This window comes from Anopheles gambiae, chromosome 3 (assembly GCF_943734735.2).
Source record: "Anopheles gambiae chromosome 3, idAnoGambNW_F1_1, whole genome shotgun sequence".
Lineage (NCBI taxonomy): Eukaryota > Metazoa > Arthropoda > Insecta > Diptera > Culicidae > Anopheles > Anopheles gambiae.
The window spans coordinates 29,380,034-29,406,335 of record NC_064602.1 but is presented as its reverse complement, the minus strand read 5'-3'; the positions used below and the strand labels follow the sequence as shown (position 1 = coordinate 29,406,335).

The 26,302-nt window shown below is 40.4% G+C and overlaps 1 protein-coding gene across 3 annotated transcripts in view; it reads left to right on the top strand.

Annotated features, from left to right (window-relative positions):
• Nucleotides 1–212: 212 nt before the first annotated feature.
• The window catches only part of LOC1280215 (zwei Ig domain protein zig-8), a 163,161-nt gene continuing 137,071 nt past the window's right edge, over nucleotides 213–26,302 (top strand). The window contains exons 1-2 of one of the 3 annotated variants that reach the window (XM_061657613.1): nucleotides 213–513; nucleotides 1,915–2,256. The gene's annotated coding sequence lies outside the window, so the exon portion shown is untranslated. The remainder of the gene's footprint in view (nucleotides 514–1,914; nucleotides 2,257–26,302) is intronic. The other 2 variants (XM_061657616.1, XM_061657615.1) reach the window with 2 other exon arrangements.

Genomic DNA, 26,302 nt, shown 5'->3' with positions numbered 1-26,302 from the left:
AGCAAAACTCCCTAACCTCGAAACGTAAACGTAAATTGTCCGTTTTGCTAGTTTTTGAATGAACCGTACGTTTGTGTTGGTGTGACAATGAAAACTCTCTCCCCAGATGGCTCAATGAGTGCCCCGAAAGCTTCTTCGTTCGGTTAGGGGAAGTCACTCAGCTCAGCTTGAATCAACGAAGTCAACCCCATGGGCGAATGAAACGAAACAGCAACTCAGTAGTTTGGTGACTAGCGTTGACGATAGTTGACAGGAAACGGTTGTTGGAAACGGCGTGCGTGTTAGTGTGTAGTAGCTGTGGGAGGTGATAAGAAAACGACTTTTCGCGTTCCGTCGAATGCTGCATTGAAGAGAGATACACAATCAGTACTTTCTTCTTCATCAGTCGGCGGAAAGATCATTTCAATCGTTGCTGGTGGATGGTGCAGCCTTCGTCGCTTGAATATTGGATTATTATTCCTTTGCCGGTACGCTGGTGACCATCTCAAGTAGACGTGTTTTAACGGCTCAAAGGTACGAGTGTGTTGAGGGAAGAGGCTCTCCAATACTCTCGTTTTGCTTGCAGAGTGTCATAATGTCGTACGGGTTCTTCTTTGGTTGCTGTTGAAGGGGACGGAGTGATGCAATATGAAACAGTCGTCGTGCTTTTTATTTTTAAGTTGCTCTCAACTATCGCATGAAGAAGGATGTTTGATACATGTAGAAAGTCAAGACGCAAGATGAAATTAAAAGGAAAAGTCTTGAAAAAAAAGAATAAAGTTCCCTTAACAGAAGCATGCGACAGAGATGCTGTTGGATGGCAATAGTGTTCGTTCACACCTGTACAATGGCATGCCGAAAGGTCGCTCGGTAAAGCCTTAGATGGTGAAACAAAAATTACTTACACACAAGTGACACCTTTCTGCGATCGAGTTGACGGAGGCACTAATCGTTAATTGCTCGAAATGAAGTGCAGTGCATCAGGCCGTGTTTGTGTGTATGGCGCTAAAGGTTGTTGCGCTTGGAAGTTTTGGTAAGGCGATTCGAATTTTTTTACAACCCACTCATGATCATAATGTAGATGATGATGATGATGATGATGATGGTGATGATGATGATGATGATGATGATGAAGATGATGATGTACGCAACGCAGCGGAATGAAGCGAATGCAGATCTGTACTTACGTCGACCCGGGTATGTGTGTTAGTGTGATCGTTTAGGGATGCCATTGGAATGTGGACTGTGTGAGACCGGTTTAATGGGATTAGAAAGCAATTTTCCGACCCGTTCCGTTGTACTGCAGTGTTTGGTTTTCGAGGTTGTAGTGGTTGCGTGACGCATACGTTGTTGAGGTGAATGGGGGCAAGTCCGGTTTGGTGTGATTTCTTTTTCCCGAGTACTGTACGCTGAAGCTTTCGTTAAACGTGATCCGTACATGGGGGAAAGCAAATGTTTGTGTGAAGCATAAAGTGTAGTAGCGTTTTATTTCAGAAAAAAGTGTCCCGTTTGAGCTTTCCGCTGAGCAGATGGGATCCGACGCATAAAACCCGCATCTCCGGATATGACACCTAAAGTGTTGTGAAAGAAATCCCGTATCCGATTGTATGGTTTATGCAGTCTGGCAACTGGAATGCAGTCCAGAAACAAAAAAGAAGAGCCAAAAACGAAGCGATAAATAAATAAACAAGTGTTTTCGGAAAATCTTTTTCAATTCCAGTGGAGACTATTCGTGTGTTGAATATCGGTTTTCAGCTTATCGATGGATAATACAGAATACTGAGTGTGTGTTTGTGTGACAGTATGTATACACCGGATAATGTTTGCATGAGCCGCCATCGTGTCATGCGTTTGCCAGGGAGGCGTAAAATTGTACCAACACTCTCTTCCCCTCGATTGTATGCTTAATCCATTTCCTTCTCTTTCGTTTTACAGTGTTTTTCGGTACTGGGGGTTTAGGGGAGATTGTGGTTTTCTGTTTCTTGTTGGTGTTAAACCTCGGAGCTTTGGATGTATCAGTGTGTGATGGCGTCTCACCAACAGTGTCTGTTACGGTAATTGACAATTTGTGTTGCGGTCACCAGAAGCAGAGCCTGTGAATTGCGATCGCAAAAACCACGCAAAGGAACAAGCGTGAACAGCATGCGGTTTTGGTAAAATAACGTCTATTGCGTTGCGTTTTATTGGATACATTTTTTGAAAATGAATTTTTGATAAAGCGGCCGAAACAAACACTGCCAAATCTGGAAAAAACAAAAAAAGAGGTATATACTACAGGTACGTAGATGGAGCATAGTCTGTATGTAAGGTTCACCATGGATTGCATGTTTATTCTTTTAAACGTTTATTATTAAAACAATAAAACTTACTATGTTCTCGACACATTGTTAAAAGTTGTTTTGCTTTTGTTATAAAATTTTTTAAAAAAATAATTTTTTAAAATTTGTGCTGTTATTTAATTTAAAACATTAAACTATGCTGCTCCACACAACCAAATAATCCAATACAGCTTTTGTTACGCTATCAATGCGTATAAATGCAACCTTTTCAAGTGAATAATTGTGTCAATAGGTTGAACAGATTGAAAAGAAAACATGACTTTTGCAGTGCAGTGCTCTTTGCATGCCTAGTTTATTTTAATTGATAGTATCAATTATACAGAATACGAATGACTGTGGCTTCCATTTTCCGGAACAGGCGTTTCGTTCTGTTTATAATAGTAATGTTCATGTGTGAAAAACATCACACGTAAAAAAAGCCTCACACCAGCAAAGGAGGTATTGTTGCTTCAACCGACCTGCTTAATTTTTTTTTGTTTCCTGCTTTCCATAAAAACCTGCACAAGCTGCGGGACTTGCCCTAGCGGCACTTTATGCACGAAATTATTTTTCCCCTGCCACCGCAACAGACGAAGCGTTAAAACCGCATTTTCACCTCCGGTTTTCCGATGATCTTTTGGGAGTCTGCTTTTCCGGCTCACGGCTTTGCAGGTTAACCTCGGCCGGCTTGCGCATGGTTTCATAAATATTTATCGAAATGCTCATGTTGTGGCGCACGGTGCAGTGTGAAACCATAACACAGCATAAAAATGGTGAAATCGTCAAGCATCTCGTGGGACAGCAGCTTGGAACGGTCAAGTTAAGCTTAATTTTTGGTTATTTTTCGGGTGAGAAAGTGGCAAAGTTTGAACACCAGCGTACGTGTAGGGATTAGGGGATGAGTTTTAGAAGCACTCAATGGGTTATTTTTAATAAACAAAGATGCATATACAGTTTAATTAAAAATTTACGGGCCGACATTGAAACGGAAATGTGGCAGTGCTTGAGAAGTTTAGTTTTTTTACTGAAAGATTTAGATATTTTGCTGCAAAATAACCTTAACTAAACCGAATGGGTTACATCCAGATATTGATTTCTAACATACAAATGCTCGATTATTTTAGTCTTTGAAAAAAAATGGTTATAAGCGACTTTTTGCATAAGCTTTATTTCACATTCAAAAATGATGCTTTGAAGGATCATCCACTAGTCAAGCATTTGAAGGTTTGAGTGGAAAAAAATCTGTTAAGTTTATAATAATTGTTTATCCAGTTTACCTCACATGATGTGAGTAAGTGTGTTTTTACGAATGTTTGCAAATTGACTCAAGCTCAACATTTTCTTCGTTGAATGTTGTCATCAGTAGAGAGGTGTGGCATGGCTTGCATCTTCTCCTTCTATTTGGCGTTATAATCAACGCGGATATGCCGGCCTATACAGGCTGGTGAGACTTAATCCATTACCACGTAGTCGGATAGTTAATCCTAGCTAAGGGGGGACGGTCCATTCTGGGTTTGAACCCATGACGGTCGATTTTACCACGGGACCGCCCCTAAACTTGCTTCTACATTTGCTGAATAAGAACAGATTCAACATCCGGGGACAAATGTGGATTAAGCAGATGTGTCAGATTAAATTTTCGTCTTGATGGTGAGATGAACCGGGTCTGATGTGCGTCTGTTTGTGTTATACATGCGTGTGATTGTATTCGCATTAAACGAGAAAAAAATCCTTTCTAATGCAGTGAGATGGTTCACTCGGGGAGTGAATGTTAGTAACATGTCGGGGATATTGTTTGCTACTTTGATTTTAAAAGCAACCAGGCGTCTCCATTAAATGAGCTTTTTACACAAACGACTAGGGGGCATCCATAAATTACGTAACGCTCAAAGGGTGGGGAGGGGTTTCCCTGTAGCGTTACGGTTTGTTACATAGGGGAGAGGGGGGGTTCACATTCTGTTACGTAACGTAAAACAATCCTATCACTGGTCACTGACAAATGATCGCCCACCTGGGTAAGTTTTGCACTTTTATTTCTTTATATCTTTTGATAGGGAATACGTTTTGCTAACGTTTGCTAACGCTCAAACGAGCATTTGAGAATGCATGCTAGCCAAGGAGAAGGGAAAAAAACCTTACTTCAGAATAAAAGAATGATGATAGGCTTAAAGAAGTAATACACATACATAATGAAGATGCCATATGGAATGAAGAAGATGCCAATGTAATCGAAACAGATAGTGTTCCCATCATAAACATCACTGAACAATTGAAGCCAATCTGGCAAGATGTCTAAAAATGCTCAACATATATATTATGCGTTTCTTTAATTATAATTTTTTTTATCTAACTTTCCTTTCATTAATTAAACATTAATTAAAACAACTCTGCATACTTTATAAAAGCAATCAAATAACAAAATATAAACCCATATTTTTTTGTATTTGTTGATGCAAAACCAAATTAAGGGGGGGTGTTCGATCATGCGTTACGTAATTTTGGAAGAGGGGTCTCCTCCAACGTTACGTTTTGTTACGATAGGGGGGGAGGGAATCGAAAAATCCCAATTTCAGCGTTACGTAATTTATGGACGGCCCCTAGGCGGCTTCATTAGAAGAGAAAAGTTTAATCTTGTGTACCGCTTTAGGACATAAAAAGGTAGGACCAATATGAAGCTTTTTGTACAATTTTCGTATTGGTATCCCAAAAATATTCTACACATTCTACATTTCATAAAACTACTCCATGCCGGTCTGAAAAGAGAAAAGGTGAGGTCCACCTTCACAAACACTGTTTCTATTGAAACCCCGTTTTGCCTGTATTCGTGGAAAATGCTTACAAGCAAACAGCATTTTCACTCGAGCTACACCAACTATACTTTTTAATATGGGTCACCATGGTACGGGTAGCTCGCTCGAAGCATTATTATTATTTCCCCGTATCGATGTTATTCCGAACTAGAGCCCGAAACCATTCGGACTCTCAATTCTCTCGCCCCGAAACAGACCGGCAGTGGAAAAGGAAAGCGATAATTCCATAAAATAACAAAATGAAATTTGCCAAAACCATCGCATACCAAGTACCAAGGACCAGTGGCTGAAAGCTTTTGGGGTGTGTTTTTGTCACCTTGCTCTTTCTCTCCTCTTTCGTTCATTTGCACTGATGCTGGACAACTTTTAGCGTTATGCTTCCCGGACATGGCTTCATACACTGGGTTCCATTTCTAGCAGAATAAAGAAGCAGCAATACTCAACAAACCATGAATAATGTCTCGGTAGTTGGAATCGGTGGTTAAACTTACAACGGCAGCCGTACCCTGTTATCGGATACCGTGGAACACCTTTTTTGGCACGCTCTCAAGGTCGTGTTAATATTAATAACGCGTCCAAAAATTTGGTTATGCGGAAAAGCGTCGAATTTCGTGCCTTGACCAAATTGCAAAAGATTGCAAAGAGAATGAAAGGCCACAACGGAAACAAAATAAAAAATAAAAAAATAAAGAAAAATGCTGTAAGGCTACTGATGGATGAAACGAGTGTTCGTGCCTTTCCAATACGTTTCTGAGACCGGACGCATAAACTGTGGTCGTAACGTTTTGACGGGTCTATTCGTCGCACCAACGGTGCACATAGCTGGTGACATATTTTCGACCTCTCTGTTGATGAATGACATTCCGAACAGGCTCGAAACGATACCGGGCAACACGTTGTGCGAATGAGATTAGCGGTTGGCTTAACGGTCTCGACTGGTGTTGATCAAATTTTGTGCCGTTGTTTTGGTTTGGGTTTGTTTCTTTCCATTTTTAGAGCTACAAAAATGTGTCACTAACGAACGGTGACCCGATCGGCAGCTGTTTCGTGCTAGCTAGGTATGCAGATATGAGGAATGGGAAAAAACTGAAACCATCTAAAGGCTTACGTAAAACGAGTCGTAGGACATTTGTGAATGAGAGGCTTTTCATCCAAAACGTTGAGCGCTAGTGCCAAGTGAAAACTCGAGATCCGACCACAAACGTTTGTATCAGTTTGCATGTAGGCTAACGGTTCACAGAGGATAAGCGGTTGAAAAAAATACATCTAACAGTCGCTATGTGAAAATCGATAAAAAGGATTTCTTCGTTTTGGGTCCACTTTTTGGAAGCTAGTTTCGCCAACGTGTCGACAAGGGTTTGCCGCTTGTGACGAGGTCTGGTTGTAGCTAGAGAGAGTACAATCACATTCTGCATGAGAATGTTAAGATCTGTGAGGGGGTTTTGTCGTTGTTTCTGCTCAAGGCAGATAAATTGATTTTGAGGAGTCTGTGTTCCTGAATGTGCACATTTCCCACCAATGGGGAATCATGATTTTGACTGTTTTTATGTTTTGACTGTTTGTTGTTTGCTCTTTTGTTTCTTAAATGCCTTTGCTCGTATTCGTGTTTCAAGCAAAGCTGGTAACGACTTTGCTCAATTCCAAACAGACAAGTGGTTTGAACCATTTTGAGTATTAAGTTATGGTAATCAAAACGTTTTATGGTAATCAACATCCCATTTAATCATTAAGTTAGCTCTTAAGTCTCATCATAGTCAAATAATTGAAAAGAAGGGAAAGGAACACTGTTCATTGTTATCAGTCTCAACCATCAAAGAACGACCATCACCCCACCATTGGTAACAAGATGGTTCGCCTCTTTTGGCCTATTAATTATTTATTAGAGCTGTTTATTAATCAGATTGCTCCACTGATTGTTGTGCAGATTTATGGCTTCTTCAAAGCGTTAAAGCGAGCCATAATGCAGGTGATTGGGACAAAGTTAAAGAAACTGAGAAGAATAGGGTTGTTATGTCTCAAGCCAACGCTTTCTCCGATCAGTGCTAAGTATTCATTAATTTGAGACGATGAGAGATTAGGATAAGTAAAAAGGATTAGCACCTGCTACCGCAGCTGGGATTGATTTCGTGATCCGATGATAATTATCCAAAGAAGCAACGGTAATCAACGAGCTAAAGAGCAGATTAAATTATTTACTTTTAACCTGTGCTGTTTTACTCTAATTTTAGCTTCTTCGTTGGTGACTAATTTACTCAATTTTCAATGATGAATAATTAAATGTTCTGAAAAAAAACCCTTCACAAGTTTGACCGACAAAATTATATTTTCCACTACCAACGCATTCTCATTTAATAAAACCATAATCTTGTTAAACTGTAGTAAACTACCGCCTATTTACAAAGCGATTTAAAAGCAAGTGAACAAAAGGTTGATTCGTCGGCAACAAACTCCGTCCAGCTTGTGTGTTTGTTTATTTTGCCTAAGTGGTCATAATTACAAAAAAATTTCCAGAGCTCGACGAAAAGCAAACCATGCAACAAATTCAACGCAGGGCAAAAGTTCGGCATATAAAAGCACAGTCAAAAACGCAAATGAATTCTGCAGCGTTTTTATTTTTCGCTCCGATGGCAATTGAGCGTTGGGTAGTTTTTCGGTAGTAGTGTTCGTTTTTTTGTGGTTATTATGCCATTCTCTTGGTTTGTGCCTTAACCTCCAAAACTGCGCATGTTTAGTAGTGCCTGAAGTTTAACTTGAGCGATCAACTTTTAGTGTCGGGAGTTTATGTTTGTTTGTTTTTAAAACGATGTTGAGTAAAGCAAATTGCAGTGGAATTAATTAGGCAAGCAGAAACAAGTGAACAATTACCTGCTCCTATGTGAAGTGTATGCGCAATGGAGGAAGCTTTGTGTGCTTGGTGTGTTTTACAACGCCATAAATTATTCATATTATGGTTTGATAAATTTCAGCATGAAGCTGATTGTGGAACTACTAATTAAACTGAAATAACAAGCCTTGCATAGTGAATGTAAAGCTAGAAAAACTCCCCCATAATATTGCAATTCTTTAGTATTATCTACATCGTCAAAAAGCACAAAACTTTGTAAATCATGACCATTGTTCTTAATCGTACCAGCTGCGTCGCATCATAACTTTTTCACTATCTAAGCATTGTTGAAGCTCATATCTGAAATTGCTCCCACTTTGCGCCACTGGGCATCAGCAATTTAGTTTCGTTCCAAGCGATGGCAAATTGACCAACCACAAACTTCCGCAGATTTGTCCAATGTTATCGCTAAAGAACAAAGTACATGCCGTGAACTGCAGCCTTTTCAAAGAACATTTTAAGTGCTTTAAAACGAGTGAGACTGCAACTGCAGCAATCGTTTTAAAGTGGTCGCTATTGTAGGCTTGTTATTTTAGGACTATGCAGGCTCACGAACACATGCAGAGCAAAATTGGTTTGGTACGGCCCAGACAAAACGACAATGAATGGGGTTTTGGTAGCGGTGGTGTGCATTATGCTCTGTAAATTGGACCAACATGCAGCTCAACATGCAGGAGAGTGGAAGTGTACAAACAATTGGAACCACTTTCTGCGTGGAGGCAGCAAATTTTGTTCGCACTGAAAATGCTTTATGTACTTGTAAAACAAAAGACCGAAATGAGGAAAAATGCATCCATAATAACGCTCATTTCATATGGAATGGCGAGAATAAAACATGGTTGTGTAATTTAGATTCATTTGTAGTGCAGGACGTTGTAAGTAGTAGTTTTGGAACGATATTCAAACCATTAACATTATCAATGCTCGCAATTAATCAAAAGCGTGGTTACATTTTTCCCTGTGCAAAAAAACCTGTCTGACCTAAATACTGTGAAATTCATGGTCAATCTTTTTGGAAAAAAACAATGAAATCTTTATTTTACAAGATACTAGTTTTAAAAATTATGAAATCGCTTGAGAAATGTGCATGCTCTTGAGTAATTTTCTACCTTTTTTGGAGTTGAAGCGATTTTTTCTTCTCGTGAATGAGTCTCTCGACTTGGTTGTACCAAGAGCATAAATCACTTGACCTGTGGAAAACCTATCCAATTATTCCTTTAAGATCCAATCTTCTATAAAATCTTTCTTTAAAATGAGTGCAATGGCCTCCAAAAACGAAGAACTTTTTTAAATCCCATTTTTAATCGATTCAATAAAAAAAACTAGAGAAAAATCTCGCGTAAAGCACTTGGACGAGAAGAATTTCATCATTGCTCATTCTCCATTGTCTGCTGCGAAGAGAAGAATTTGCTTTCTGATGAAATTTCTTCTCGCCCGGTAAAAGCGAAACAACACCGAGAGAGATAGATAAGATAAGAAGAATGGCGAGAAATATTAAAAAAAAAATAAAAACATTGTTTTCGTTGCCTAGCATACTGTTGCTTGCCTTTCAGCGCCCACTCTTGCAACCATTAGCATTTCAATTTCAGTGTTGTCTGCTGATGGAAAAACCATTCTCAACACAACGTCTGAGAACAACAAGAAGTAGAAATGCAATTTCAGAATTCGGCTTTAGACTAAAGTTTCTTTTACGAAAAAGGCCGCTACTATAGAAATGGAAACCAAACTTTGAGAGCAAAAGAATGAAATATGAAACACTTGACGAATGTTTTGTAAGTTTGTAAATAATGCTCTGTTACACGATGAGATGCTCAGCAAAATACGGACCAGACAGAATGGACACTGGGAGTCAGCTGTCGTGGTGGGAAAAAGTATCGAGAAAGTTAATTTACTCATCGTGGGTGTTGATAGTAATGATTTTGAAACACCACCAAGGCTTCCCAGTAGCAGTGATTGTGGAAACAAAGCACGCAGTAATGAATGGAAAAGTTTTACCGGTAGTTTTTCGTTGCCAAGACTGACTGTCAGCGCAAAATAATGGATAATGGATTATGAGCAGTAGCAGGAAATGGATGTCATCGAAAATGGTAATCTAAGCTACTTTGTGGTTAGGAAAATTAATAAATAGTGTTTAATACCATTAATGGTGAAATTTATTTATGTTTTCAAACTGAAATCCTTATTCAGTCATCTCTAGAAAAACAATATCATCTCAATAAGAATCTGTAGCCGTTTTTTCATTCTTATCTGTTAACAATCGAGAAACGCGTACAATCCACTACCCACCTATTGACCCGATGCAATCCCACAAGGAAGATCATTCTGTTGCCCGAGTCGTTCCTTGATCACATCCCAACTACTGCAACGCGTAAAGTCAGCAAACAAAGCTCAAAGCAACCACAAGAACGAGGATTTACTTTTGCTCTAAGAAATTCAAACACCAAACACACTTGTTGGTCATTTTTTTGAACCAATTTCTCTCGAGTTCGGGTGAACTCCTTCTCATGAAATGTGTTGCTACATCCCATTCCCATGCTCCCGGTGGTTCGTAAAATGCAAAGATTTATAATATAATGCGCCGGTGCGTATGAGTACGAAGTTTCCAGTGCTGTTGTACAAATACTTTTGGTAGAAACTTTGCAGGCTTTCGTTACTGTTGATGCTAGAATTCGCTGAACGCTAGAAATGTGGTTTGGAACTTGAAACAGTTTACTACCACAGAAAGCCCGCGGGTTGATGTACAATTTGCCAAACAATAAACTATCATGTCATGTTGCTTCACTGCTTCGCTATTGTTCTGCGGTTGATGCGGTGAACACAATTCTCTGTTGTTTACGATCGGATTATTTGGAGAAAGTCAAGAGTATGGCACAGTATTTCGATATTGTTGGTCGTAAAAATATGAATATAAAGCCTAAACAAAACATAATTAATCAACAAATTACCAAAGCTTCCTTTTTCTTAGAACGTATATGTAACATCCTTAATGTGGCAGAAGAATACACCACTGGTTTGCTGGTTCCACCACAAAAACCGCACAAAAAACGGACCTACCTTTAAAGTCTCTCTTAATGAACCTCCACGAAGGAAGGAAGGATTTCCGTGCGGTGTGGTAACCTTCCATTGGGGTAACAACAGCAAAAAAGAGGTACTGTTAAATACTTGCAAGCGCATTGTCTCGGGGGACGTGTGCCGACCGTTGCCGGTTCAAAGACAAAGAAACGATTAAAAGTTTTCCCAAGAAATTATTCCAACCCTGCATGCTTGACTCAGTTTCATTCTTTGTTCCAGAGCCGGATTCTTTCGTTTCTTCTCTCGTCGCTCTGAACCTTCGGGAAGGGGGTTCCACTCAATGGAAATGGAAGAACAAAAGCACCTCGTTCCTGAGAAGTTTTCAATTGACGTTGGGTGGTGCTGCGGAATGGAATGTTTTATCTGAGATAAATTAATGCTAATGTATGCCTGTCTGCTCAGTTGACTGAGTATTTCCCCTTTTCATATGCATTTTTTGTCTGACTGAAGGACTGCAGAGAATGCTTTAGTGTACTTGTTTTATTTTCAATGCGAAAGTTAGTCATCTATTTGACTAACTTTTCCACGTGAGTCAATGTTGTTTTTTGTGTTTGCTACCCATCTTCTTAATCATCTCTTGAGAGTGTAACTCGGAAAATGATAGTCGTGTGGCATGTAAAAGCTTGAAGTAGTAATATAGCAAGAGCGCGGCCAGCATGTGTGGGATGGAAAGTGTCAACATGTTGTGGCTCTTTTTGTTAGGCTCGTTCGGTGTTGTTTTCGACCACAACCAGTCATTGCTTCGGTTACATCAATAGAGAGCTGACAGCAATTGCAAAAACTGTTCAGCAAACAAGCACACACACACACGCACGAACGCAAAAAAGGGAAAGCAAAACAAAACAATCTCACCAAAAACCTCATCCAACGACACCCGCAGGAAACACAATGTTTGAATGTTGGTGGTGGCATGTGAATGTGTGTGGGTAAGAGCAAAATTTGCATGCCACACACTTCGGTGTACATAAACCATGAACACAAGCGATTTTGGTGCGGAGGTCACTGGCGCTTGTTTTGTCTCGCGCGAGAAAAGAAGGTGTCAAATTTACGATACCGATCTGCCCCAACAAGTCCCCACGTGCGTCTTACAACTCTGGGGTAAAGTTGTGGTCTTTTCCTTTTATGCTTTACAGTTTCGTTTTCGCAAACGCTTGGCACAAGCAATGAACTGGGACCATAAAGCATCCGGCAGCTTTCGCACAGTGCGTACATTTCGCATTTAGCTCGAGAACAGGATTAGCCCGAAGGTAGTAACAAAATTCTACGCACGAGCCCGAATAATGAACCACGGGCCGGTGTGAGTCGCTAGTGAACACTTGGTTTCCTTTTTGTGTCGACATGCAAGGATTACGGCAAAGACACACAAATGCCATTGAGACGACAAAATAAAACCAGCTGGCGTGTGGAATGTCTCATAAAATGCTGTTATGAAACGCGTCGTTGCTTTCGTTTCCTACTTTTCTCCAGGTGAGAGCCATCTTTCCCAAGGTGGTTTTGCAGTTTACCGACCGCTCTTTGGGGGAAATGTGATGGCTTTTGTTCAATGGAGGATGTGTGATACGGAAACGGTTTTATGAGCAACGGAAAGGGAATTGAATGACTTTTTTTTAAGCGAAAAGAAGAAGCGTTGGAGAAACTGGGAGAAAAGGTCCTTGTTATGACTATGATATTAGTTTTGCTTCAATTGATGTGCCATGCTTGCAGAACATTTGCATCCATGTTAAATCCAAAAACATTTAATGTTATGTAGTTTAGACAAAAATATGTTTATTCGTTTATAAAGTCACCATCGTTTATAAAGAAAAAAAATATCTAAAATCAACGCTGAGCATTATAACCAACTTAGAAGCCCTATCGACACATCAATGACTTGAGAAATCAATCCTGCTCATTAAAAAATGCTGAAGGATTTGCTTCTTCTTCCATTTTTTATAAATCATTTAGACAGAAGTTTCCGCTTGACTTCAACTATCTGGATTGCATAACATAAGAACATAATTAATTCCACGGAAGGAAAAAGCCTTTATGACCGTTTCGGTTATACATTACAATAGAAAACAAGTAAAATGCAATCGATGTAGCACCAATTTCCTGTGAAATGGGGCAGAGAAAAGAAGCGTGCGTGAGCGACGGAATGTGCGCGAGAAGAAAGGAATAAAAAGAACGGGCGAGGATGTGCGAAGGAAGGAGAACGCGGTTACGACGGGTAACGCGGAGCGAGAGGGAAGATGGGCAGAACCTATAAAAGCGGTGCGCGCTTTGGGAACGGGGAGTTAGTTTGGGGAACGATACGGGAACGGATGAATGTGAACTACAAAACGAGTGCGAATAAATCGTGTAGAATTCTATTTTCCGGTGTCCTTATTTACTCCCCAAAACACAGCTAACTTCACATTCCTGCAAAATCCTGTTAGTCTCAAATAAGAGTAAGGTTCTCAGAAGAACCCTTTATCCGAGTGGAAATGCAAAAGAGGTTTCCGTGGCACTATTGACTGTCAGAAGTGTTTGATTCCAGTGATCCAGATTTTGTCATACGTATTGCATCAGACCGGCACCATTTGTGGAGTTGGTAAGGGTGTCCACTTGAACAAAGGTTGATAGTTATCTCCTCTGCGCTAGAGGATATCCATCGCTTTCCGGGAAAAACACCAGGAGGTTCAATATTTGTTTGAATAAATTGCAATAGAGACTTTACTTTTTTGTGTGAGTAGCTTTTGCCCTGTACCACACATTGAACCATGTGCATAATTCTTCTACCAACAGGTTCAAACAAAAGTTTTAGTGTCTGAATAAATGTCCAAGACGTGTTGAGGTCATATCCATCCAAGTAACAGGTCGGATTCGGTTTGTATTGGGTCCGCGTCACCCGCCATTATTCTTCTGGACAACCATCCGGGTCACCAGTATCGACATAAATCAGCTCACACGATACCTGCAAAAAAGCGGCAACCCATATTGAACACTGGACACAATGTCAATGCCTCAAGGTTTTGTTTCTTGTGCAACAGAACACGGTGTGCTTCAAACACGATCACGGCAGTCAAGAAGAGCGATTACTTGACCACTGGCCACTAGCGTAATGAATGTAAACACGAGCTCACCCCAGTGTAGAAGAACCAGGACGCCATTAAATCACGTCTCACTATGGAGGAAAGGATTCCGCAGTCGAAACACACCACCAACTATACCAACTTCCAGCAACTGTTTCATTCATTGCCTTCATTCTTATTCGGATGCAGTTTAGTTGAATGTGCTGGCTGGTTTTTGTTTCATTGTCGTAGTATTTTTATTGCACTTCATTGCAACGTTCGACTGGTAAAACGTACGAGGTGGTAATGGTTGACCTGAGCTACAATAATTCTCCCTGTTTGTGTGCTTCTTATGCTGTTGCGACCCCCTGAGGCTGATAAATAGCCGTACATTATTCATTCGATATAACGTGGAAAGAAGACGTTTCGGGACGACAGTGGGTGCAAGGTTCAGTGGTGCAGTTTTGACTCCAGTTTACCACGTGTACCATGTTCCGGCTTTGTGACTACGTTTTTTTCTGCAGCTCTCATTCACTTTTCATGAGGAGGGGAAAAACGTCAGAGGAAGGTGTTGAGAACTCGATACTTCTGGCTTGCATATCGTCGTCTGATGTACGCGGCGAATAGAAGGATCCTCGACATTTCTGCATTCATTTCCCCTGTCATGGTTGCCTGGATCGTTGGCATCCGATTACTCATTGCAGCCAGTGTGTAAGAGAATATTGTTAATGCAATTACAACTCGCTGTTGTATAAATATATTGCTTGCATGTTCGCTCGGTGCAGTTGAAGCTTAAAGAGTGCTCGATGACTCTTTGTTTTATGTTGTGTGAGGATGCGTTGGAGTATGCGAGAGAGCGCGGAACAAGATTCATCATTCAGACGTGCTGCGATAGTGCAAATGTGAATCTTTGTTCGAGTTATAAGTCACCCATATATGAACATTACCAAGTTGTACCAATTTTCGATCTTAATATCGGAGTTTTTTTGTACGATCAGTTACTGATGCAATTCCGCGCAGGTTCGCTTCCAGTAAAAAATAAACATACTGCCTCTATCACGCTTGTATTTGATGTACGGTAGTGATGGTTGAACAGACAACTGAAACTGACTAAGCCATAATTCTCCCTTCCTCCTTGTGGTGCTTGAATGTAAAGCGATATGTCCCAAATATTTTCCAGTATGCTGAAGAAATATAATGAGCATGTCTGACCTACCGAATGACATCAACGGATGCCACTACCTCATCATCTCTCTCCATTTCTCTCTTTCTTTTCCTTTGATATCTTTATCTCTGTCACTAAAAGCATCTCTTATGCGCTCCACATGGAGTAGAGCCTGCATAAACATTCTAATAGCAAGGCAAAGCTCGCGTAATCGTATCTCTCGGTAGATGAAAGCAGCAAAACTCCGCACCCTCAAACATATAAAAAGCAAAAGAATAAAAACAAAAGAAACTTAACGGCCTGAAATGAAAATTAAACAGGACAGCTTAGACAAGCCGGCAGCAGTCGTTTAATATTCACCTTGATCCAAGAACACGCCAGAGAGACTGTCTCACCAGGGACCGGAGCTTAGAGCCATTAGAGATGAGCTAATGTGTACTTTGCTCCAGTGTGCATTCAACCGTTTGCTTTTGTTTTATATCCTTAGATGTGTTTCTTGTGATGAAGGATGTTTCAAAGCAAAAAATATCGCTGGATACTATTCTATGATAATGTATGGAGAAATTACTCGATCTTCAGGTAAAAACTTCAAAATAGAATAGAATCGAATAGAATGTAAAAAAATTGTTATAATATGTGCTCACTTTGGTTATAAACGATCTCCATCACACAACTGTGCTCGAAAATAGACTATAAAAGGGAACAAAACAATTAATTATGCCTCAAATGTGCCCGTCGGCGACCATTAGCGGCACTGTTAAGGCATCTTACGCTTATTGTTCCGCACGCACCATTAATGTGAGAATTTCCACCAGACAAACAAGATATCTAACGATGCTGGTAATGATTATAAGTATTCCGTTTATTGGACCTCAAACGATTACCATTTCGCGTGCCTACCGTTGCGTAGGATGTATCCTAAAGGGCAAGTCGGTTGTTATTTTCAATTCATGCTTTTGTTAGAATATGTTACACATTTGTGATAACAACACAAAATCCGTTTCTAGCATTTTGGGAATGTTAAAGTGGAAGAGTATCAGATCTCTGAGCTGTTTGCATGCCGTCTTTCTACCTTTGCTCGGCTTTCAAAAATGCTAAACCGTGCATATTATTCAAATGACCAACTTATTCCATTCTCCCCCATTTCTATAATCACCCTCTGTGGTGATTTTCTGCAAGTAGCAAAGAAAAAGGGGAAAATGTAATATAAGAATTGAAAATTGAAATTTATTCCAGTAGCTGACCGTTACTGGCCTTTTGTTCCGGTTGCGTGATGTAAGAGCACGATCGCTTGCGTTCGAGTGTCCGAAGCACATACACACACTTTTAAATAAGGAGTACGTGTAAAGAAAAACTAAATTAAAAAAAATGATCTAAACTGATTGTGTTTGGAGCAAGAGGAGCAGCGCTGAGGGGCAAGATCTTCAATTCTACCCTCAAAAAGATGTGACTAGATCACGCACATCAACAATAGTATGGGGTTTAAGGGAAAGAAACATACTCATACCGAGCACCAACGCAAAACGGTCCAAATGTAATGGTGGAAAACTAGGAGGACAAAAGAAGGGAGTGCCGCGTACAAGGAGATTATTAATGACCATTGAGCAGCAGATGCACCCGGGTGCGGTAACGTTTCTCACATCCGGCCAACGGCACAGAGCGAGTCCTTCTACATTTAACGCTCGACGCAACTCTGCTGAGCCCACTTCAACCATATTCATACTGAAATCGGCGCCCGGATACTCTTGGTGCATTTGCATATCCGTGTACAATATGGGTGCATCCGGGGAACAATATGCACAGCACACCTTTCCTAACTCTGTGTCTATTGCCAGTGCTCATACAGGCGAAAACAACCTCCTTGACAGAAGCACTGGTGGGTACTACAATTCTATCGCATCGTACCCTCGGACTGTCCTGGCAGGAGGTACATCAACGTCATGCTGTAATAGGGGCGTAAGCTGATGCGTTTGTCGGTGCATTTCCGGTTGCTGAATCATGAGCATGGTTTCTGACAATATGAACCAGGATGTAAGGTCCAGGGATGGATAATATGGTAAACTCGTTGCATCATATTGATAAAATGGAGGCCCTGCACCACGCGGCGTTCAAAATTGATCAATAACAAATCCGAAGTGATCGATTTGATAGCAAGAACCGGAATTTAAGCAACGAGGGATTGCAATTGGTGGGAAAATTTACATATAGAGCCACAAAATCTCGATTTCTCGAAATTGCAACGAATAAACTTCGCGTAATTGGATTTGTTATTGCAAACATGCTTCTTTACATCCGGCCATTATGAATATTGGTGTGTAGTAAGGCTAACGGAATATGATTTTCGAATGATTGTAGTTTAGATAAAATGGATGATTCAGATCTAGTCTATAGATATTCAATTACTTGTTTTTGTTTGTATTTTTGTTCCTTATGACAAATATGTGCCATACGTCATGTTGCAGTCTTTTTCTATGGCTTTTAAATAATTTACTTGACTTTACTGAAATACAACACTTGATAGTAACCCCTATAGGCCTTCAACGTTCAATTATAAATTCGCTGACAGCCGTTTATGATTTGCACCTTGTACAGACCCTTTCAAGAGAAGCATCATTGGTATTGAAATAGCGAATCGTTCCAAAAATAGGAAATTGCTGCTCACAAAATGGCACAACCCCACTCACTGGAGGCCATATTTCAGCGAAAAGCAATCTGTGAACCTCCGGAATGTTTTACTGCGCTTCTTTGTTTCTCCAACTGTTCCAGATTGCGCAGGGTATAGATTTACAGGGCCCATTGGAATCGATCGAAAATGGCTGAAAGTATCAAGAGCGGCAGCAGACAGCATGCTGCTTGTGGATATTAAACGTCTTTGGAAGATAAAACTATCATGGGCATTGATAATATTTCACCGTGCTCACCGATCTCGTGACTGCGTTTGTTCGTTAAGCTGTGCTGAGAAGAGATTGGAAAGAGAACCGCAACCGTTTCCTTTTCCAGCTTGCTTGTTTGCTAGTGCATCTCGTAAATCTCACCTTGCTTGCGACTTTCAACACTTGAAATACGGCTCTGGTTCGTTGCAGAGAGAGGTCAAGTGAAGCGAAGGGGAACTAGTTGACTCTGGAAGTGGAGCACGCAATGCGATTGGATTGCATTTAGTCGAGAGAAAATCGACCCACTCGAAGTAACCGACCATGGCTGTTCTGCTGGGCTGATGTCATGTCTTATTTCTTTGAGTTGTTGTGCCAGCTTACTCAGAGAAACTTTTCTAAATCCGAGAGTGTTGCGTGTGAGATAATGATTTTCCAAGCTTTGTTGAAGCTGTTTGCTGACTTTGCCTTATTACAACCAAATCTAGAAATATATTCGATACTGACGCGTCTGGTTTCTGTGAATAGTGAAGGTCTCAAATGTCTCTATCGAGAAGAAACATTCGAATGAAATTGATACAGAGATATTTGATGATCCGAGCAAAGTTATTCAATTCATGTTTGGATATTCGGTTGGGATGTTGTGATCCACGAACGACCCTATGGGAACTTGAGACGGAGTTTTATTTGGAGACACAGGCAGTAGACATCGCGTCTTGGACGAAACCTTGAAGCTTATTCCAGCCATAAATGACGCTAATCATGACACACAGACACAGACATAGAAACAGCCTCTCGATCCATCGTCGTCGTCTTCATCGTCCTACACCCCAAGCTGCTTGAGAAAGATGAATGGCTACAGATTGGTGACGGAGCTGGTCGAGTAAGTTCGGCATGCCGTAAAATGTCAGCCAATTCAAGGACGGTTTTGAGCGACACGAGTGAGAAAATGAATTTGACAAAGAAATTGTATTGGTAAAAGGAAGAACAGTTATAAAAAGCACAAATTTGAAAATGCAACCAAGGGAAAAGGGAAGGAGATTTGGAGATTTCGAATTTGGTGTTTAATAGAGACAACACTGGGTGCAAAGAAGAAATGTTTCCTGGCGACGTGTTGAACTTGCACAGAGGTTTTGGAGCTGCTTTTTTATGTGAACTAGATTCATTTTCAATCTTAGTGGTTTTTTATTTCGCTGCCCAGCTTTGACACGTAGCAAGAAAAGCCTAGGATTAAGAACATCTGTTCATCGATGTGGTGATGATGTGGTATCATATCACAAGTAAAATTATATTGAACTGTTTGGAGATGCAGATTGGTCTGTATTTTTGTAGACTATTGATTTGTATTTATTGCTTTTGTGATTGATTTAAACAACAGTCCCTAAATGTCCTTGTTTCAAAACCGATAAAACATTTCTTACACTACAATAGTATTGTTTGTTTACTTGTAGTAAACTTTCATTAAGCTTTCTATCAATAGTGTATAGCAGCGCCCAACGATAGCAATGCTTTTAAGGATTGGACTAATGCCAATGATGTAGCGCTTACAATCAATGTCAGCTGCAATTAACTGAGTTCATGTTGTTGATGCCAGCTTGACCATTTTGTAAAGAGATTTATGGCATTTGTATCCATTCAAAGCGCAACCAATGCATCGAGTGACACAGAGAGTAAGATTCAAATTTCGCATGAAAACGTTCGTTCGTTTTCTGTCTAGATGGGGTTTGCGACAAATGGACATAATTTCAACAAGCAGTCTGTACTACTTTGCTATCGTAAAACAATATTGCCACTGCTGGAAATGATGCTTATTGGACCATGTGGTAGCTTGTGGTGTGTTGTTTCGCTTACATTGAATCCAATCAGGATTAGAATATCCCAGAAGTAGGTAATGGTTTCAATGTTTCTGTGAGCTATCAATTTGAATTGCATTTGAATGAAAGTCCCAGATGTGGAATGGCTTATCGCAAACCAAATGTGGCAACACAGATGTGAGGATGTCTTGGAATATTGTATAAAAAAATGAGCAATGTGCTCTATCTCTGAGCGTGACAATTTATTGTAACGCTCGCATTTAGTATTTAATTTCTCCTACAATGTTACAAGTATGACAGTAAAAAGAAGAATCTGGAAAAAGGCTTACGCAGCAAAAGAGTAAGTTTAAAGCTGCAGCTGCAGGTATCAAAATGAACTTCAAGCAAACAACAAACATGTTCACGAGCGTATGCTGCGTGAATGGTAAATAATGCAACGAGAGTCGGGTAGAGCTCATTAAACCTGAATTGTATCCGAATCACTTCTTCCCAACTTCTAGTTCCAAACTGACTCAACCACAGGACTGGAGTGTGTGTAGTTTTGTGCTCTTGCTCTCGTAGATGATGGACGCGTTTTGTGCGCGATTCTTGCATGAGAAGCTCTTGTATGTGTGTGTGTTATCGGTATTTTTTTTTTTTTACTAGCAGCTACAATACTTTTTGCATGATATAGGCCAACTGGGTGAGTAAAGTATCGAATTTGGTTGGAAAAAAAAGGTCTAAGCGGGTGAACAATATTCTCGGAAAAAGGGTTAAAAGTTGCTATTTCCCAGAAACACCGTACCTTGTTTATGTGAAGCTACTGCTCAATGATATCATGAACCAATGAGAATAATGTTCGGCTGGCTCTTTCGTGTGCCCACCAAAATCTGTTCTCAAACCATAAACGAGCACAAACTCATGCTTTCCCTTCTGACAGATAGCTCACACATTAAGGCCGGGCTACATTGATCGTACTCGCAAGCGTAATTTTGATTTTCACTAGCGCATCTGGCGGCGACCAGCGCAAGCTAGATGTCTGTATAATTTATGTGTCAAAATTATTCATACTTGGTGTCTCATCAAGTTTCGACCAGGCTACTTGTATGCCGTTTTAAATGTTGATAAACGCCTACAAATTGGAACAAAGTAAGCCGTTAATTGTTGTTGGTGGACAAATCGTCATTCATACAAAGCGCTAGGCAACATTTTTCCCCATCTTCCAACATCTTTCCATCATTGGGTAAAATTATAGCCTCCTGGACCCAAAACACTTTTTGATAGATAAATTATACCAGCCTCTAGCTTCGACCCGCCGCCGCTAGATGGCGTACGCGTTCACAAAAATTACACTCAGGAGTACGATCAATGTAGCCCGGCCTTTACGTTACCAGGTTGAAGGACTTAATGATTCGGCCAGTGTATGGCACTGTATGCAGTTTTATGACCGCATAAAGTACATTAATTGCTCACTGGAAAGAGATAATTCATTTCTGAGCCTCTTTTTCTCATATCGCCCTGGACGACCTAAGTTAGTGAAAGTCCGAGCCAAAGGTTCGACTGTGTTCGAGGGTCCAAAAACCGAATGTTAAGGCCGGGCTACATTGATCGTACTCGCAAGCGTAATTTTGATTTTCACTAGCGCATCTGGCGGCGGCTGGTGGAAGCTTTTTTTGGTCATCGAGGGAATGGACCTGCCGGATCTCAAAATTAAGTAGTTTTTCCATCGTTTTCCATTGCAAAAATGGATTCAATGCGTGCAAGACATGTGTATCTACGTTTTACAATACTTTTCTCCTCCGATTTAAGTAAAAAACATGGAAAAATAACATATTTTCTGGAGCGGCTCCAAATTGTTTGGCAAAATGCTTCGGTCAGCCGCCGCCAGATGCGCTAGTGAAAATCGAAATTACACCAGCGAGTACGATCAATGTAGCCCGGCCTTTAGATTGGTATATAACCAGCCAAAGAAGAATATCCATCATTTAAAAGGTTTTTTTTTTAATTTTACAACCGTTCACTTTTTCTACTATTATCATTTCATTATCTTCTACAGGCTTGATAAGGAAATGTTCACTTAAAATGTTTAACAAATACAGGGTGTTCGAAATAAATTTGATAGTTTCTGAGGGAATAGGAAAGGAATTTTTATCAAAATTATGTTTAATATTAAAAAAATTCTACAAAGTTTAGCTTACCATGTTTGCCACATTTTTTATTCGAAGTACCCCCCCCCCCCCCTCCGCGTCGATGGCCGCCTGCACCCGCTTCCGGAACCGCGCGCAAGCCCGGACAACCATGTCTCTGGGGATGGCCGCAAACAGGGCCTTTATTCTGGCCACCAGTTCCGCTTTGGTATTGCAGGACGCCCTGTTGGTGTCCCGCTCAACTGTGCCCCATACAAAGTAATCCATAGGATTACGGTCAGGGGAGCTGGGTGGCCAAACGTCGGTGCTGGTGTATCGGTCGAAATTGGCAGTAAGCCATTGGTGTGTTTTTACGGCCGTATGGCATGGTGCAGAATCCTGCTGCCAAACGTACGGCCGCCCATTGGCTACCGTATTGTTTTACGGTGTTCAGCAAACACATCGCCGCCTTCCGAATTTCGGCATTCGTATGGCCGGCACGAACCATCATAACACACGTTACGCGCTTTTACAATTCGGACGGGTTCCACATATTTACGGAGCTAGACACTTTTTACACTTGTTCGCACAATTTTTAGCAATCGAATGACATATCAATCATTTCGATACGTCAACTCAACCCTGAGATATGAACCCAAAGGCCAAGTGTCAAATTTAGCGCACACACCCTGTATGTATATATATTACCTTAAAAAAACATCTTCAAAACTCTTGAGTACAAAGTAAAAAAAAAATCATCTTCAAGCCAACATTTACTTAAAATAGAGTGATCAGATTGGTCAAACAAGCCCAGTCCTCGAACAGCAACTCTTTTAACGGTTAAAAAACTTATCAGACAGTGTGTTTTGTCCTTGGCGGTTTGTGTTTATGTGTGTTTGTCTTTCAAAAAGCCAACGTTGCGAGACATCTATAGACGAGACATGCCACCATTGCAATGGCAGTGGCATGAAACGGCTTTGAGCGTATTATTCTTTGTGATAGACTTTCACCATCACTGAAACATAGTAAACAAACTTCCAAGTATTCTCTGCACTCACGGCTGACGCTGCTGGAACGTTTTTCTTCCCTCTATTTGCTTTACTCGTTCGTTCTTTTCATTCGTAATCACTCACTTCAAGCTCATGGCTTTCATGGTGACGGCGTTTCCTGTCGTGCACCATTACGTTGATCAATATTGTTGGTGATAAAGTAGCGTCGGCCGGCACATAACTTTGTCATTTCCAACGGTTCATAAATCATGTTCGAGAATATCGGGAGAAAAGGTCAACGAGTACTTACAACGGCAGCGTTTCCCGCGGACGGTCATTCGATCGTTGGATGCTGTGTGAAGCGAGTAAAGCGATTTGACAGTGACCCTCACCCGTACGCGATACATTATCATCGCGGAACGATTGGATCCTATCGGCGGGTGGTTTATGGTGCCATCCTTCGCTGCTGTCGGAGGTCATTTATCTAAGTGCGCTCGCAATGGGGGTGAAACTTATGATCACGCACTGGTTAGTACCACACCGAGTGCAAAGGGTTTTGGGCTGCCGTGCTGGTGGATAAAATGTGATTTTGCATGATTGAACATCGTCTGTTCTCAGCTGCTCGCGATCCAATCCTCCGGCTTATCGACCATGTCTGTAGGGTCATGCAAAGAGATTGTGAGTGTTGAGCATCATGATTGGGTCTTTGAGGTGATATGTTCAAGGGGAATGGCGCGTTGAACGTACGTTGCTTTGAAGAAAGTGAACGCCATGAGGACAGAGCTACGTTTGCAAAACTCCTTTGACACCTCTCAGCATTGCGATTCAAATGCTTATCTTCAAGACACCTACGATTGCCTTTTATTCATGGGGAAAATTGACTACATAACTGTGGTATTTACAAAAGCGGATACAATCAGACAAACACCTTCAATCATTCCCATACGCATCGAAAGCAATCACTGTAGGAGGAGGAGTCTACAAAATTCCGTCGATTATTACAGCTGAAACGTTTAGTGGAAATTGGATTTTGGGGATGACACGTTGTTCTTTTCAGTTTGTTGGAACTTTTTTTCATTTCGAATAAAATTCCAATTTTGTTATCTTGTGATCATGCTATCTATAGTTCGTATAACCTTTACAAGTAGCAAAAGTACTAAATCAAAAGAAGAGTTACGCATTAATAATATTTACTTTTGAGCTGTTTCCATATTACGAACAATCATTCTTATTTAGCTTTTTCAGTTGTAATATGGCTACACTAGCAGATTCTCAGAACCATAGCAGATTTCAATAGTTTTATTTGAATAATAGCCCTGATACATAAATAAAACGACATACCTGCGAATAAATAAATTCCGCATCATAATGCATACTGTGGATAAATTCCAATATCTATTTGTCAGATCAGAGCTAACAATAACATTTTCAATCCCATTGATGTATTAGCTTCTATGTAACAATACACACAAACATGTACAATGGTGCGCAGATTATGCATCCATATAATAACTCTGGAAGCTATAACAAAGGTTTTGGAATTCTAGGTGATGCTGTAAAACGGAACGTGATACATAAACGAATTTCTGCAAAACTCTACTATAACTACTTAAATGATTCATTCCAGGCAAATTCCCTGTAGCCTGCAATGAAAAATAATAGTATCTTTTGTTACAGCGAAAAATCCTATTTTCAACAGTCATGTGAAATCCTTAAGTATTATTTAGAAAACCAATGCTTTCTGGAAGGTACATTGCGATTCAAGCAAGAACACCAAATTGGACTTTTAGCCCTGATTCGGTATTATATTTTCCTATCCATAGCTAATGTCCTGATCCAAAGCGAAAAGGAAAGATTCTGTCACTTATTTGAAACCAACAGGGGAATAGATTAGTTCCTACGGTGTATTAACGGGAAAGATCAACAAGGAATTACTGTTCTTAATGTTTTTCTATTGTGACAATTTTTTTTCTTTCTTGGAAATCAAGAAATGTCAAGGTGTAATAAAGAACATGAAGGAAAAACTGTCTCAAAAAAAAACACATTGTACAGTCAAACTATTCGTAAGTGTTCCTGTTACTTGTCTCATTATCAATTTCACCAGATGAATGTTTAGCAGGTGTTGGCAAACATCAATTCGAATCTTCTAGATACCTTTTCGAGTCCAACTATACCCAACAAGTTGGAAGATAAAACTTCAACTAGATAACACTTTTGGGTTGGTAGATGGCAGACATATAGTCCCATACCTTATCAACATGCTTAAAATATTCATGACAAGCGAATCGAACGCAACGAAACAGCGTGGAGAGAACTTTGTTAATGTTAGTGATACGGCAGAACTAATTAACATTCCACCATCGCATTCCATTCCTGATTCTACCCTGGAAGTTTTCGAATCATTCCCAGTGCCTTCCTTTGCGGTTTTTCTCAACTTCAGCAGCATACTTGCGTGACCTTGCTGGAATAAAATTGCCTGAAAGCAGTATTTGGTTATCTGTGGAAGTAAATATTTAAACACATATGATGGCATGCATCCCCTTGTATATGTATGGCTGCTATAAGCATACGATCAACAATGCTGCCCGAATAGTGTTTGCCAGTTATGCTTGCGCTTGCTTTAATTCAATTAAAAACGTAGCCTCCAACACATTTCTCAAACCAAAAAAGTGCTTCTGCTCCCCTTTGATCGGTGCGTGCTGTGCAGAAGCGATGGCTTGGCTTTCGGCCCGGAGGCAGTCCATACTGGTGCGGCAGAGATTCTTGACGAGAGCATATTGTGCTGTGCATCTGACTACGATAATCATCCTTCCATTTGATCCTGCATCAGCAGCACACAGGCGAACGAACACAATGAAGCACAAGCTTTTTTCCGTTGCTTCTCTCTACTCGTTCAAGCACACCGTTGATTATGGGATAGCAACAAACAACAAATACGAACGAACGAGTAAAAAAGTGCACGTTAAAGTTAAGTTACGTGATGAAAGTAGAAGAATAACAAGTGAACCGATGGTATCGCCCCCTTTTTCTTCGCATCGATATTTAAGAGCAGATCAAAGGATTCTTTCATCTATCAGCTTCTAGAAATTCAGCCAAACGCAAGAATAACGTCAAACAGCAGCAGATGGGACGGCAAAAGCAATGTTCAAAGAAGATCATGGGAATAGTTATTCACCCCAATAAAATTTAGCAAAATACTAAAAAAACCAAAGTCAGCAAACTCTCTTACGCTGTATGCGAGACTTGATATGTTTGGTAGACTGCTTG